The sequence below is a fragment of the Plectropomus leopardus genome, chromosome 7 (assembly GCF_026936395.1).
Source record: "Plectropomus leopardus strain MGB_pleo_1.0 chromosome 7, ASM2693639v1, whole genome shotgun sequence".
Lineage (NCBI taxonomy): Eukaryota > Metazoa > Chordata > Actinopteri > Perciformes > Serranidae > Plectropomus > Plectropomus leopardus.
Genome location: NC_142182.1, coordinates 16,118,277 through 16,134,303, shown reverse-complemented (window position 1 = coordinate 16,134,303; position 16,027 = coordinate 16,118,277). Strand labels below are relative to the sequence as shown.

The 16,027-nt window shown below is 40.9% G+C and overlaps 1 protein-coding gene across 1 annotated transcript in view; it reads right to left on the bottom strand.

The window, feature by feature from the left end:
* The window catches only part of tshz3a (teashirt zinc finger homeobox 3a), a 50,263-nt gene that overhangs the window by 20,563 nt on the left and 13,673 nt on the right, over positions 1 to 16,027 (bottom strand). Inside the window, exon 3 of the mRNA XM_088080041.1 lies at positions 5,232 to 5,274. The gene's annotated coding sequence lies outside the window, so the exon portion shown is untranslated. The remainder of the gene's footprint in view (positions 1 to 5,231; positions 5,275 to 16,027) is intronic.

Here is a 16,027-nt window from a genome sequence, read left to right as displayed (position 1 = left end):
GCTCTGTGCATTAAAACCCCGACATCAGGAGACTGCTACCTGGTTTGGTGTTTAGCACGTCATGAAAAACAGGACATTAGGCACAAAATTTGTGAAATGCAAATTGGATGCTTCCAGTGCTTTACCATTATTCTGCTGATGAAAGTGTCAAACTCAATTTATTTTTATTAGGGCTGTCGGCATCGACATGTTAATCACGATGCGATTAAGGGCCGTACATAACGTTTTTTCTTAATTTTTTTTTTTTAAATTGCAGGCCAACATTCCTGTCTTTAAGAGGCTGTATCAGGCTGTATTTGAATTCTATTGCTCTAATTTCTGTCATTTGATTGCTAATCAAGACAATCTTTCAAGAATTGCTTTAATTTGTCAATATGGACTACAAAACTGTTTTGAAATGCAAAATAATGGAATTGTAAACACGACTGAAAAGTGCAATTAATTGCTAATAACCTATTGAAATTCTGCGATTAATCATGACTTAAAAAATAAACCATTTGAAAGCCCTAATTTTAATTAAAGAACAAAAATGAAGTCATACGATTCTTACAGAGTGAATTGCTCCATTTTTGTAGGGAATGCAATTTAATATAGGAAGCGAGGATATTCTTACAAAAATATTCATTTTTTTATGAAATTGTCTCTTGTATCAGGTAGCCCTGCTGCATTATTCCCCTCTTTTTGTGCTTGACACCAGGATTATCATAAAAGAGGAACGTCTGTCAAGCCTGCACTGATTTGCACACAAGTTCGCCCAATCAATCTCAAAGTTACGATTAAAAGCACGAGCTGCCTCTATTTTCCTATTGAAATCTTTTTGGCAAAAAAAAGGGGGGAGAGGCCTTTCAATTTCATAGCCTCCAGAACACTCAAGTATTCATTGCGCTCTACTTTTCGCTTTCAACCTCACTGCGGGAGGCAGGACTCATGACATCTATGTATGCTGCTCCTATTCACAATGCTATTCAACCTTCAGATGTGTGCTGCAAACGATCCCTCAATACCATCAGATCGCTCTTATTGGCATGCGCCCAGTTATGGGCCTGTCCAGAAAGGCAGCGCAGTGCAGTGTCAGAGTGCAAACTGACAGTTTTTTTTTCTCAAGAGGAGTCTCATTCAGCAACAAAGGACCAATCCCTTATAATCCCTAAAAAGTTTTTCTTTAAAAATGCTCCTGAATAAAGGCAATAATAAGAGGCAGCAAAATGACACTGAATCTATTTATTTCCTGCAAACACATACAAGTGTTTGTCTCTGCTTTGTTGTCTCATCTGTGTATTCATGTGGGTAAGTTCATGTGTGTGTGTGTGTGTGTGTAATGCATGGCCCTGTTGAGAAGAGTGATTGCTTTATTCCTGCCATGTAGGTGCTATGGGGGCCAGGGCCGTGTCTTTGGGCAGCTGTATGGATGGTTTGAGGAGGTCTCCATCATTCATAAAGCACACTCCTACATGTAGAATTGATCTTGCAAAGAAACAGGGTGGCAATAGCAGTTCATCAGTCTTCCCCGACCACAAATCACTCGGAGGTGTCCCCCCGGGGGAGCGGGGGACACCATTGTCAGTGCAGCGGTCCCCTCGGACAACAGAAGGGGCAGGGCAGGAACTCTCGCTCATACGGTGGCCCCAAAGTGTCCGGTGAAATGTGAGCAGCATTTGTGTAAATATGCTGTAAAGCTCAGACAATATCCGCACTATAAATAATAAGCAGAAAATACTATTACAAGTGCTTTGGCTGACAATGCAGCTAAGGCATACAAATAAATAAGTGAATACACAATTTCATAATTTACTGTCAATGTTTAGTTTATAGAATAGATATATTAGAGGCATTCAAAAGGAGGCACGATTGCTGTACTAATGCTCATTTTTCCAAAATTGGATTAATTTTGGAAAAAAAGAAAAGAAAAAAGAAGCACCTACGCGGCAGGCGCTGAAGTCAAACAGGTTTTATAAAGGATGCATAATTAAAGCTACCTTTACTCATAGTGTTTAATATATGCATCTCTGCCTATTAATAACCCGAGTCATTAATTTGTGTAAATCAGCTATGTATGGCACAGAGTAATTTCCACTCCTGTAAAGAGAATTGGTTAGATGAAGCTCTTGCCTTTGGCCTTGGGTTGCACATTACACTCATCTTACATTAGGGCACATGCTACTCCTCCTCCTCCTCCTGCTGCTGCTCCTCCTCATACCGTTTGGACTTTGTCATTGATCTTCATTCTAAAATAATCTCTTATCATTTCTCATTGTAAGCCTGCAGAGAAACCTTTTCCAGATCCCAATTCATTAGCTTCACACTGAAAATAGAAAAAGCTCAGGGAAAGGTGGACATGTGATGAAGGCTTAGAGTAAGCACCTTTAAAATATGTCCACCAATCCACCTTAAACACTCATGATCTTTCTTTAAAGGTTTTGACACGCTACATATTTCTCTTTGGGGCCATTTGTGCCCTTGAGCATGAACCACTCACTATTAAAAAAAAAAATCACTTTTCAGCTATAATGTTGTCACTCTCCTCTCGCTTTTCAACCCTTCTCCGCCTGTTATCAAGCTGTATAGTTCAGTTTTCAGTTCATGTCTTCATTAAATAACATTAACATTCACAAACTGAATGGGTCGGGCATTGAAAAGGTCTCCTTAACATTTCTCGCTGCCTCTCCACAGACAAGCAACTCTTTCTCAATCATTGTCCAGACGGGAGAGGGGAGACAAAGTGTTTAACGAAAGAGGATTTTTATAATTTTGTGGTAAATTATTATGAAAAATCTTATAAAGTTCATCCTTTAGGGGAGGTAGATGACTCCACGCTGTTTCAATTAGCGCACTTCTGATTGTAGAGGCAGAACTCAGACGATTGATCAAGTCTCTCTCTCTCTCTTCTTCTCTTTCCCTGCCTCATTGCCCAAAAGACCCTCTTAAAATATTCAGGTAGATTATGAATGGTTACACCCCTATCTATTTATATCTCCTTTATTGACAGTATTACATTTATATGGAGTCAAGGTGAGGGATTTAATTTAAGACTCTTGCAGAACTGCTGAGAATATTTAGAAGACTGATTAAGGAACAATGATTTATATGATTAACACTTTTCAGGGGAAAAAAAAAGTTTAAGGATCAGTCGTAACTATTAAAGATTTGCAGCGTTTTGCCCGTATTTGCAAATTCTGTGGAAATTCAGGAATATTTCAATAAGTTTCCAGAGCTATGGTCTCACTGAGTGACTAATAATTGTGGTGTTACCTTGTTATGGAAATTCAAAGCTACGTCTGGCACATCGCTCCTCTGATGTCACGTCAGTCTGCTTAGTGCTGTCAGCTTGTGTTTGAGAGAGGGCTGATTTCTCTCTTTCCCCTTCCCTCTCAGGCGGGGAACATAAAAGGGAGGATGTTTATGATGGACGGGCAGCTTTTTAAAGAGAAGCATCACAGGGTGTTGGATGGGAGGGATCCGAATCAGGACGGCTGTGATGTGACGAGACAGACAGGAACATCCTTCTCCCCGTGTCGAGATGTCAAGCAGGGGGAGTCTTAGCAGAGTAGACAGTATCATCACTCTCCCGAGTGAAGCAAGAATTCGCAGGGGAGGAGAGAAGTGGAGGGACAGTGGTGCAGAGCGGGCGTCGTCTCTGCCATGTTGGCCTTACTTTTGTGTCAGGTTAGGCTTTTTTCTTTGTTATCCTGCACTCTTGCTTATGTTACCTATACGCTACCTTGCTCATTCACAGTTCTGTTAATATATGTGTTAAATAATCTATTAACAGAACTAACAGAACTAACATAAATAATAGTGTCAGGCATTTCCATGTATAATTTTACCATTTGCGTGCAAGTTTTTATTTGTAAAAATAAAGTAAAATATCCCAAACTGATATAAAGTGATACTAATGCTCACATGAAGCACTCTTAAAAGAATACATAATAGGCTTAGCTTTCTTCAAGACAATTGGATGAGAAATATGATGCCAGTCTTGTGTCTGGAGGCTAATTTTAAAGCTAAAGCCTAGAGGTGGTTAGCTTAGCTTAGCATAAAGAATGGAAAGAGGGGGAAACAGTTAGCATGGCTAGTCCCAAAATAACAAAATCCACCTACAAGAACCTCTAAAGTTCACTAACTAGCACATTACAGGCCTATATTGTTTCTTTAATCCTTAGGAAAAACAAAACGCAAATAAATGCGATGCAAATGAGATTGCCAGGCAAGACTGCAAGAGATCCCTGCTCCTGGAAATAGTTTGACACATAACTTCTTCTATACTTAGTCAGGCTCAAGGCAAGTTAGATTTATGACTTTTTAAATTAATTTAAGACCAGTTTTACCATGACTAAAACTTATAAAAACACCCCCCAACACACACACACACACACACACACACACACACACACACAAATCAACATAAATTATTCAGAGTTTGGGACAATTTTGTCCAAAATATGCATTGTAACATATGACATGACTTGGCCATTGTGTTTTTCCCACTGCTTTAGGAGCAAAACAAGTATTGTTGGTTCAACTGTACTGATCTGTGTGACGTTGACGCAAAAGGCATTTGCTAAATTATACATATAAAAAGAAGACGTTACCAATTATTTTTAAAATTTTACAATGCAACATCACAAAGAAAGATAGAAAATCCTGCTTCCAAGCATCTTTGCATTTTAAGACTTTTGACAGATGTATTTAAGGCATTTGAATACCAATCAAGGCCTTATTATTAGATTACTGAATTCAATGCCTTTGAAGAATTTTTAAGGATTTTAAGGAAGCCTGGGCTAAGCCAAGCTAAGCGCCCGCTGACTGTAGCCTTATATTCATTGTGCAAAGTGGCATCAATCTTCTCATCCAATAAAAGTGAATGAGCGTAATTCCCAAAAGTCAAACTCTTGCTTTGGCAGCATATTATAACAATGGATGGGTCGGTATGATACAGTAATATTCTGGATACATTTTTTCCTTGTTTTATTTATCTCTTACATTAGATATACCCAGCGCTGGGGTCCTTAACATGTAATGTATTACTCATTACTCAACACACTGTTGGACAGTAATATTATAACTTTAACGAATACTCCCTGCTAGCAGTTATTCGTTACACTACTCATTATATTACTTATCTGTTACATCCTACAAAATTGGTAACTGTGTCCTTTCTCAGCAAAATTAAGTTCACATGCAAATCTCCAGTAAAAGCTGCTCAGGGTAGATAGCTTGAAAGTTTTTCTTACCTGGTGGTCTTCTCTTGTCTTTGACCAGTATTTTCCGAAGGATCTGTGTGAAAGACAAAGAGACAATCATGGGGATCAGCCACATTTCATCTATCACACATCAAGCCACAAGCGTCATTAGTTCTTTGATGCCTGTCTGCAGCCGCCCACGATTAAAATCCAGTTTTGGTTTTTAGGCCAGTGTAGGGCTACAGACGTCCTCCATGGCCGAAGAGGGCTCACCTTGGTTGGGGTGTATTTTCACGAGCTTTATATTGTTGTGCCGTCGTAGTGGGTGTTTAAGGAGGAATTTGGGATTTTGCAGTATAAAGAGCCTTAGTGCCACTATCTGGAACAACAATGTTCGCATCGTCGTTCCACAGGACAAAATCAAAATAAGGGGAATATTTTCAGCTGCTGAATGTTAGCATTTCCATCTTCCAAACTAGCTTGCTGCCTTGTGCAAGTGCAACACAAGACTAATAAAAATGTATCCTGGGTTTTGATTCATTGTTAGATATATATACAGTAGGGGGTTGCCTGCAAAAGCAAATGTTGTAACATATTGTTTATTTTGTAATGTATTATTATTACTGAAATGTCATTGGTAATTTGTTAAACTGCTTGTTACGGGGAAAAGTAACATTATTACTGTCACGCAGTACTGCCCATCACTGTATATACAAAAGGTAAGCTTCAAAACAGAGTGTTAAACTTTACATGATTCACGTCTGTGGAAGCATTCGGCGAGGCGCCCCTTCCTCTTGAATTACGCTTGAAAGACATTCAAGTCTGAGAAATAATCTGCATAAATTTACACCTTTTAAAAATGCGCAGGTTCTGTCTCTCTCCTCCTCTGCCTCTTATCCTGTTTGGTAATTAGCCTTTGACCCGCCTGGGCTCACGCAGGCGTGAATATTGAAGGACAGAGATAGTTTAAGCGATGGATTTGTCATCGAAATTTCTCATCAGCCTGAAATCTTGAGGGCAGAGCTCCCAATTTATTACATTACAGAGCACATCTTGTAGCACTATCACTTAGAAAGGAAGTGTCAAGCAGAATCTGGCTTTGACTGTCGTGCCAACTCCATTTACCTGGGTTTTACAGCGTGCCCCTTGACTTTGCCATGTGTGGAAAATCACTAGACGCTGGTGATGGGCAGTAATTCCCTTGCCTATATGAGTGAGTGATCAGAATTCATATTAGCATCTTTACACGCTGATGGCAGCCTGTCACTCCAGGTGCCAAGTGGTCTCCTTGGACTGCGGTCAGTCACTCAGGGATGAAGCAGCGTCCCATTTTTATCCTGCTAGAGAGGAAAACGTGGCTGGTTCTTTCAGCTCCATCACCAAAACACAGAACACGATATCTAGCTGAGATATAAAAATTTTACGGCTGAAAAAAAACTTAACGCTTTGGTATGAAAATGACTATTTCATGGTAATATTTCTCCATTCGTGTGATGTATATGTTGGCAGTATGAACATCCTTTTGTATGCATTTTTAAAGGACTTCACTGCAGCAAAAAGCAAGTCTTTCTATGTACATTTTCAGTTAGCAGCCTCTGATTCTGTTGTATTGGTTTCTCTGTCTGTAATTTCATGAGATTAATGACACTGTCACATACTTGTGAAGCGTCCTTAACTAAGATTCAGCGGCATAATGTCCACTCCATCTTTGTTTCATTTTTCCCATTCAAAAGGCATTCCAATCAGCATTAGGCCATCTTGAATCCCTCCTCGTTCTGGCTACTGCGCAGCGTCGTTGCCAGTGTTGGAGGGGGAATGTTTTTGCCAAACAGATGGAAAAGCATCACTGTGTTGCACACACACAGACACACACACTTCCCTCTTGGTGATTTCACGGCCTGCATTGACATTCAGTCATTCATTACAAAGTGAATTAATGTGCCAGAGTTGCAGTTTCCCCTTAAAAACAGATGTCGCCGGAACATCTAATTAAGCGACACACCAAATCATTGCCTCTCGGTCATCTCCAGCCATTTTGCTTGTGTATAGTAAAGTCCCCCCTCAATGCTGTACAGTACAAGCTGTATCTCATCTGGATCAGGCTATGTTGTGGCTGTGACCTCGGTGCCCAATAACCTAAATCACCATTTAAATTATTCACACAATAACGACACCGGAGCACTCCATTATGAACATTATTGCTGAGAAATGGGCTCGGCTGAGGTGAAGGATGAGTCTTATCTTTCGCTGTCAGTCGGGGCATTAGTCATGGTAACGGGTCCCTCAGACCTGTGTTCGGGGTTTTCATTGAGCTTTACATAGCAGATTTATCACAGATCACTAGCTGATGTCAACGGCCTAACAATGAGATGAGATGACCATCTAAAGCTGTTTGGCTTCAGTATTGTAATTTAAGGTCTGGGCGATGCAGTATGTGGATATAGGCATGTGATCTGTGACATGGTAATGTGACCTATATGCTGTCAAAATTGTGTCAGATTGCAACGATGCCAAATTCCGCTGCTCTGCTTTGACGTTAACATCTACATTTACCGTGGCATATGAGTAAATGCAACTTCACAGACAGAAAAAACTTTCCATTTGAACCAAACAAGACGGAAGAACGGAAAGTGTTTTCCTCTGTCATTGCTCTTTTTTCCCTCCGTCAAGAAGCCAAACTCAATTTATGTCAAACAAGGTTTAAAGGACCTTGGGATTAAAGCCATAAACTGGCTGCTGTCAGACCTGAAGCCCTGCTAACAATTTAGTGCCAAACCGGCGTTGTTCAATATAATTTCATATTATATCATGTCACGACACAGTGACAGCTACACATCAGCCCAGTCACAGCTGGTTTGCCCTGAAGAACTCCTCCGATGTCGGCTCCAATCGAAGCTGACTCCACTTTGCTCTGATCTAAAATGGGAAATCTATCTGAAGTACTCTGCGGGGAGCGGCTACAGCTTTTGGTAACGAATGCTAACAGGTCGATCAGGTAATGAGAAGAGATATTTGGGTGGGTGGGTGTGGAGTGGGGGGGACTGGTGCTGTAATGGGCCTGCCAAAAGCCTTCACTGGCTCCATTATAACAGCTAGAGACAGCGCTAATGGAGTACTCACCTATACAGAGATACAAAACAGCTACAGTGAAATCAACAGCATACGACTGGAATGTTTCTCCTTTTTGCTGCAAATGTGTTTGCGATGCCAATTAAGCGCAGTCCTATTTAAAGCTGTCCTCACTAACGCGGACACATTTAAAAACAATGTTTATGTGTCCAAAGTTTTCTGTGTACACCTGCATTTTCAAATTACTATCTAGAATTCTGCCATCCACATGAAAATGCCAACACATCAGACAAATGTTTGAATATCTGCTGCTAGGCACACGCTGGCAACTCCAGCAAAAAGCTTTGGGCAATATCTGCCAAGCAGCTCTCCACCAGTTTTAAAGTAATGTGTAACAAACATGGGGAAGTGTGCCAGCAAGACTTTCAAAATATGACAATCAAATGTCTGAAATTGCATGACGACCACACCAAAGCCTTAACAGGTTGCTATCAGGTTTCCTTGTCCACAAAACGGGACAAGAGCAATGTTTTAAAATGATCCTTAAAAGACAGAAAATATATTTCTTTTCAGTTTCACATAGAAAGACAGAATGACCACTTATGCAGAGCAATATATGTGGGTTTATATACAGCAGAACAAGAGGAATCTCAATGTTACATTCTTATATATTGGATTGGGTTTATATAACAGACTTAATAATGTTAAAATACCACATTTATGTTGTAGCTGTTAAAGCTACTATTATATGATATATGTATCATATAGTAGCAGCTAGTTTAGTATATGTCTCCTAGAAGTTTCATTTGTATAATGTTAAAATGTTGTAGCAACGTAATTGTTGTCGGGTTTATGTTCAGAGACAACATTTCTTTCAAGTCATGAAACACGATATTCATGTACAAAGAAGGCTTTGGGAGGAGGAGGGTGAGTAAACGAGGTGCAGGACCACGACACCAGAACCTCGGGTTTGCATCCAGACTCCTGTCTTAGGTTTTGGCAACAAAATCCATTTAGTTTAATTAAGGTAAGATCAAAAGTGGAAAAAAGTGGAAAGTGTATTGCAAGATGCCTGTTCTCGCAGAAAATAAATTAAATCTGTTGACGGTGAAAATTTTGCTACATTCAGTATCAACTTTTTCACAACATACCTGATACGTTCATTAGCAACATTTCCTCATTATGTTCATAGAAAACGAAATTTGAACTACATTATGTTTCCCTCAAAATGTATAGTTTCAGATTAGTTTTATATAAACATAATTTTTAGAAAAAAGGGCACAGTTATTGTTGTAAATATCTGAATATATGTATGTTTTCATAAGAGGTTTGAATGCGGCAATTTCCGTGTGAAATTTGTCCACCTGGTTTCATTTCACAGTCTGTCATAGTGCATATGTTCATGTTCATGTTCATATCAGCCATCGTGGCCCAAATAGTCTCAAAATATTCCTTTTTATGATATCTTCAACTTTCTCTGTTTCACAGGCCTTTCACTACAGACATTCACAGTAAACGTCTTGGACCCAGCACTTATTTTAACATCACTCCTTACATTGTGTGTCTTTGAGTCCCTTTTAGTCAAACCTCTTGAGCAGTGAGCGATAGGAGAGATGTGAGACTGCAGGAGCCGAAGGACGATGGGACAATTTGTACAATCGAAGGAGAAGGCAGAGAAGGAGAGTGACAGAGGGAGGGTGAAACCTCCACGTGTTTGATGATGATTGGAGACATCACTTACACAAACAATGAGGCGGAGGATGACAACATCTTCTGCATGACGAGTGTGTTTGTGAAGGCTGTCCTCACACAACGAAATGGCACTTTGAATCATCCTCACGTCCCAGATGTGTACGCCGAATGACACGCACAAACACATCTAAACACACATGCACGCACAATGAGATTTCACTTCACATTTTCCAGCCTGATGTCATATAAAGTATGCAGCTACTAGAGGTGGGGAGGAGACACAGGGTCACTTTGTGTGTGTGTGTGTGTGTGTGGGGGGGGGCGATATGCCTTGTTTGCCAATCGATACACGAGCACTCAAGGGGTAGACATAAAAGCAGGTGTCTTTGAATTAGAAAGATGAGCACATCTGTAACACAAAAACACACTGTTTGAAAGAACTCTGCTCACTCTGCTCCTCTCCGTCCTCGCTTTCCCTTTCTGTCTTTTTCTCCCAAACGTAAATGGCTTTGACAACTCACTGGTCTATGGCCATTCCACAGCACCATCCTTTCATTCGCCTTCCCCTTTAGGGTAATGTGATTTTACACAGTGGAAGTAGGGGCTCTCACACATCCAGGACTGGGGGATCAGTGAGCTGAGCAGACGGGCCAGATGTGGCTAGCACGTTGAGAGGTGCACAAGAAATAAGAGACAATGTGGTGGCTCCTGTTCTCACCGAGGTCCTCCAACAGAATTCACTGAGCCATTCAAATGCACAATTATGTCTAGAAAGAAGTTGAGAAAGTTATTCAGAAATTCGGCAACATCCCAATATTTTGTATTCAACGTCAAAACCGGAGGAGATAAAAAAAAAACACGTATACTTCTCAGTAATCTGAACGCTATGTTTGGTGTCTGTATCAATAGTCATTCTCATTCCAAACTCGTCAAATAGTGCCACTCTGTTAGTGTGCAGCTCTAAAAGGCACCTTTAGCGTGAGCGTGGAACACCGCCTGTCAACGCAGCTGGACAGAACCGGGCGCAGTGTTATTATATATCGGCGGACGGCCATACGGCACCTGCCACGTCCGGTGTTTGCCACTCGTTTGAGTGTGATGTTTTTTTCTACATGTGCTTCCTTGCCCTAAACTTCACCATCTGTGACTTTTTCGCCTAAAACCAACCATTCGTGCTGTTTTGCATGTGCAGTTGTTGCCTAAACACAACCACATGCCACGTCATCCCACCATGTGCATTTTTTGACATCACAATAGTGGCATCCCGGAGCTTAAACAATAGATGCAGAAGGATACCTAACTTAACTAAAATGTAGAGGCGGAAGTCGACTGACAAAGCTGCAACATGTGACGAGTTGGCAACAGCCATCCTAAAGGGCCGCTATGAGGTCCCTTACACCTCCCTTGCATTTTTACACAGACGCAAATGACGGCGGCATCTTTTCACTCCAGTGTGTGATTATACTTTGTATTGCGGCATTGAAAGAGGCGCGACAGGCGTGACGGGTGTGACGTGTACACAACAGTGTCTGCCTAAAGTGTGACATAAAACATAAGCGTCAGCAGCAATTTCTAATCAACAACAAGGGTTTTAACCTGTAAGAAACTATCATTAACTGGTCCTGTTATGTGCCGGCTGACTTGTCCTCTGCTTGGGGTGTAAGATGCTCCTGGACTTCCTGGACCTCCTGGGCCTCATTGTTTTCCCAACATGTGAACATTTATGGCTGTTCTTCATTTTTGAACTAGCCACTAACCACTAACAGCTACTTTTAAAATGTCCCGTGGTGGGTCGCACACCATGTCAACACGTCACACCCACCACACCCAAAGTCACGCCTATCTGGCTTTACATTTAACACAGACCTTGTTTCAGCGTTGTTACTACATCATGTACGGGGGGGGGGAAGCATAATGGGGCATTATTCCCACCTCGAACATGCAGTAACGATGTTTTCTTTTGTGACATCTGTTGCTTCAAAACTTCTAAAAAAAGTTTCATACACTGCTACAGCTTATGAATAAAGGGCATTAAAGCTCATGAAAACTGTGTTTCAACTCTGACAGTTTTTTTGTTACATAATTAGATATTCACAACTAGATATGTAAAGTTTAAGTTTTGGAAAAAACCATCCTTAGATATTACATTTTTAATAGCTGAAACAAAATACTCCACATCAACTCTTCACATCAGGGCTGTGACGGTTTGGTTTAATCAGATTTGATTTACAGGATCTAGTCGAATACTCAATATTCATACTCATAATAAAGGAAAATCTGGGCAGCTGTGTTTAATTTCTTATTCTTGTAATCCAAAATAATCTTACACTATCACCTCCAGTGGTGCTGTTGAGTATGGGACGGTGCCCTTTGACCTCCACATGAAAACTGCAAGACAAAGCAGAAGACCTTTTATAACTGGAGTTATAATCTGAGCCCTGTAAATTGTTTTTAATGAATAATAAATATAGCAACTTCTGATAAACCTATATCAATCTCTTAAAATAACAACTTCTATTTCCCATTAAGCCCTGCATGCTTTCAGTTTAGACTCCGCCCATTCTGAGTACAGATACAGATAGAGATAGTTTAGTTGGTTCTGTGTCATATGTAGCTCACTTTAAACCAGTGAAAAGAGGACAGTAAAGCACAAATACAGTCTTTGTACCAGAACTAACCAGAACAGAGGCAATTTAACCAAGAAAGATCAAGTTGATTTACACTGTCGCTCATAGTAAGAAGCTGACTGAGCATACACGTTTAAATGTTGGGCCTTAAAGGCCTGCCTATTAATTCTTGCTAAAAAAAAATTGTGTTTGTCACATAAAAAGCAAAAATTATGCAGGAAAAAATTTTGCAAATGCAGTTTTTACTTTCACTGAGGAGTTATGTTTTCAGTTTGTTTTCTTCGCCTGTTGATTTGTCAGTACAAAGAAACCACTTTTTTTATGAAATTTGAAAAGATGTAGCATGAGCAAAGGAAAAATTCTGGAGCAGATCTGAATTACGGGGCAGATACATAAATCATTTTTCACGTTTGTGAACACCGCAAAATAGGGCATTAGGCATTGGTGGAGTTCTAATTAAATTAAATTAAGACTATGTTGTGATAAGGATATTTTTTTTTTCATTAACAGGCAGTAAAGAAACCATTAATATATTGGGACTTCTCTATTTTGATAAGCAATATCTTTGTGAGATTTTTTTCCTTTTTTCCCCTTTAATTTGATGAATCTTCCAAAGACAAAGTGATCAGGCATTTTCTCGCACCAAGATGTGGAATTTAGGAATAATCTGAATAATCTGTGTTCTTTAATTAAAACATTATTTGCTTCACCTGGTTCATGCTGATTGTACTATAATAATGCAACCCATTATAACTCATATTATAGTTATTTTGCATGCTAGATTTAATGACAGACTTGTATATTGTATTGACTTGTATTTCACTTGCACAGTTATCGTTACTTGTGATTATTTTTCTCTTCACATCTGTCACACATGACAAAGGAGCATTCAAATGTGTGTGATCACTGGAGAAAAGGTCTGCTGCTTTTTCTTGCCCTTTCCACGAGGAGGTCAAAGTGCACAGTCCCACACACAACAGCACCACTGGAGGTGATAATTTTTCAGTGCTCAGTGGAGCAGATGATGCAAACACGGGGCTTGAGCACAGTCTCTCGTGTCACACAAAAGTGCGTAGTGCTCACTGGTTATATGGATTATGTTGTAGCGTGCTATTTTAGTTTAACAAATGTCATATAAAGTGTGGTTACCACGGTGTGTTGCACACTTTTAGTCATTACCACACAGTCCAGTGCCACCACACAAGCTGTCCTCTCCTCCTCAGGTGTGGTCCTCCCAGATACAGACCATCAGCTGTGCAATCCACCATATTCTGCTGCCAGGCTAATAAATGGCTTGTGTCAGAGGCAGTGTCAGTCTATTGGTTGCTCATTTTGAGTTTGTCTAGGGGTTGGAGTGGAGCTTTGCATTCTCCGCCGCTCTGCTCAGTGACTGGCAAAGTCCTGACTTTATTGATTTCTTTCTTCACTGCTCTTTGTCAAAATATCCAACTGCAGACCTTAAAGACCTCCGCCATTGCTCGACATCTGCAGCCACACACGGCTCCTCTTCTAATGGTCGACTCGCTGCACTTTGTTTTTTGAAGGGGGAGGAAGGGATGATAGGCTTTGTGAGCGGAAGATGATTGGAGAACACAATCTAAAGCCTCGGCAGCTCCCTCTCTCTCTCTCTCTCTTTCTTTTTTTTTTACCTCTGTATCTCTCTCTCTCTCTCTTTCCATTCTGACACAGAGAAAATATTGTACACTGACTGGCTCCCATTGAATCCACGTTGTGATTCATCGCCCAATTTCAAACTGCCAAGCAGCTAAATTGCACCAGGTCTGCCAAAATTCATCCCAGGAACACGCAGGAGATGTGAAAAATTAAATGTCATCGTGGCACAGTGGAAAACTTTCACCTCTCATCGAGCAGAATATGCTCGCTTCATTCTGTACTGATGGATGATGGCCCGGGGCTATACTTAACCTACTTAGTAATGTCATGTACCGCAGAATGTGTTTACTTTTGAAAAATAGTGAGAAAACATAAACTCTATCAGAGCTTGACATCTCCGCATTCTTCCTCCAAATAAAGTGGCTTTTTATGTTGATGCAGGAATGAATTTTCCCCCTCATCAGACTTGTTTGCTGTATATCATGTACTAACGCTGGAGGTGTAAAATAATGTAGGCGAGATGAAAAGACAGACGCTGTTTCTAAATATTAAGGGATATCTGTTAGACTTCACTGCCTAAATATCTGGATAAACTGAGGGCGTGATTAGAATTTCTTCACGTGGCTGCTCTTTGGGGGCAAATTTGAAGTTATATTAAGGAAAGTTATGGCGTCCAGACATTTTGACGGGATAAAGGTACATTATTGAGTGTGAATGAGAGAGGGTGAGAGACAATGGGCTGAAAAGCAGAGAAAGGATGAGGTTGGGAGGCAGGGAGAGGGTAGGAGGGCTGAGCGATGACTGGCTACTTTAGCAATTAAAATGTGGGGCAAAGACACAGAGGCTTGGTTTGACCGAGAGACTGCACCATTCATCATCCCAGCTGCCATAAAGCAGCAGTAGATGGAATCTTTGATTTGAGCTTCACAGGAACATAAATCAAAATCCAAACCATGGCCTGTCAGGGCCATCGCCAGAATAACCCATTTGAGAGAGGGAGAAAGAGGAAGAGAGGGGAGGTAAGGTTGGAGAGAGTAAAGGTAGTTACTTTTCTGGCTTTGCACACACACACACACACACACACACACACACACACACAAAGACAGTTACAGTTTACAGACACACACCTTTTGTCCCTCCATATGTATTTGAAGTTTAGACGCAGCTGCCTCACACACCCGGCACAATATCGAATCCAGGGATCATTGATCAAGTGGCTGGGTCCTGTCAGTGGCCAGTGGTGTGCCTGACCTGCCCCGCCCTGCCAACATCTCCCCGTCCACCCCCCTCCTCCCTTCATACCCTCGAATACAAGGCGGAGAACAAGGAAGTGAGGTCACGCCGCGTGTACACCCATCCATCTAAATAGCATGACAACGACAGCTAATAAATCATTCATTCATTGTTTAATCTATTGTCTGCCCGGGCAAAAGTCATGTGGCTGATATGAAGACAGATTTGCCCCATGCAGGTGGGGCCCGTTGGAAAGGGATTTTGACTGTTACTGGTTTCCTTATCAATTAGTAATGTGTTCATTATACCTTGGAGCAATTAAAACCACTAATGATTGAAATAACACGGAGGGTCTTTTATCAAGCCGGTGCCAAAGTAATTTAAGCCAATTTAGTCATACATTTTATTTTCGCTGGAGGCTTCGTGGGTCTCAAACATTGTGATTTACTGGTGCGTGGCGGAAGTTGACTGAAAGATGAACGAGCGCTCATCTACAAGTTATTTCAACATCACCTGCACACACGCAGGATAATAATATATTCGTTTGGGAGGGAAGGGAGGATGTGGGTGAGGCTCTCGACTCGCCAGCAAGGTCAGGGAAGGTTCACTTTA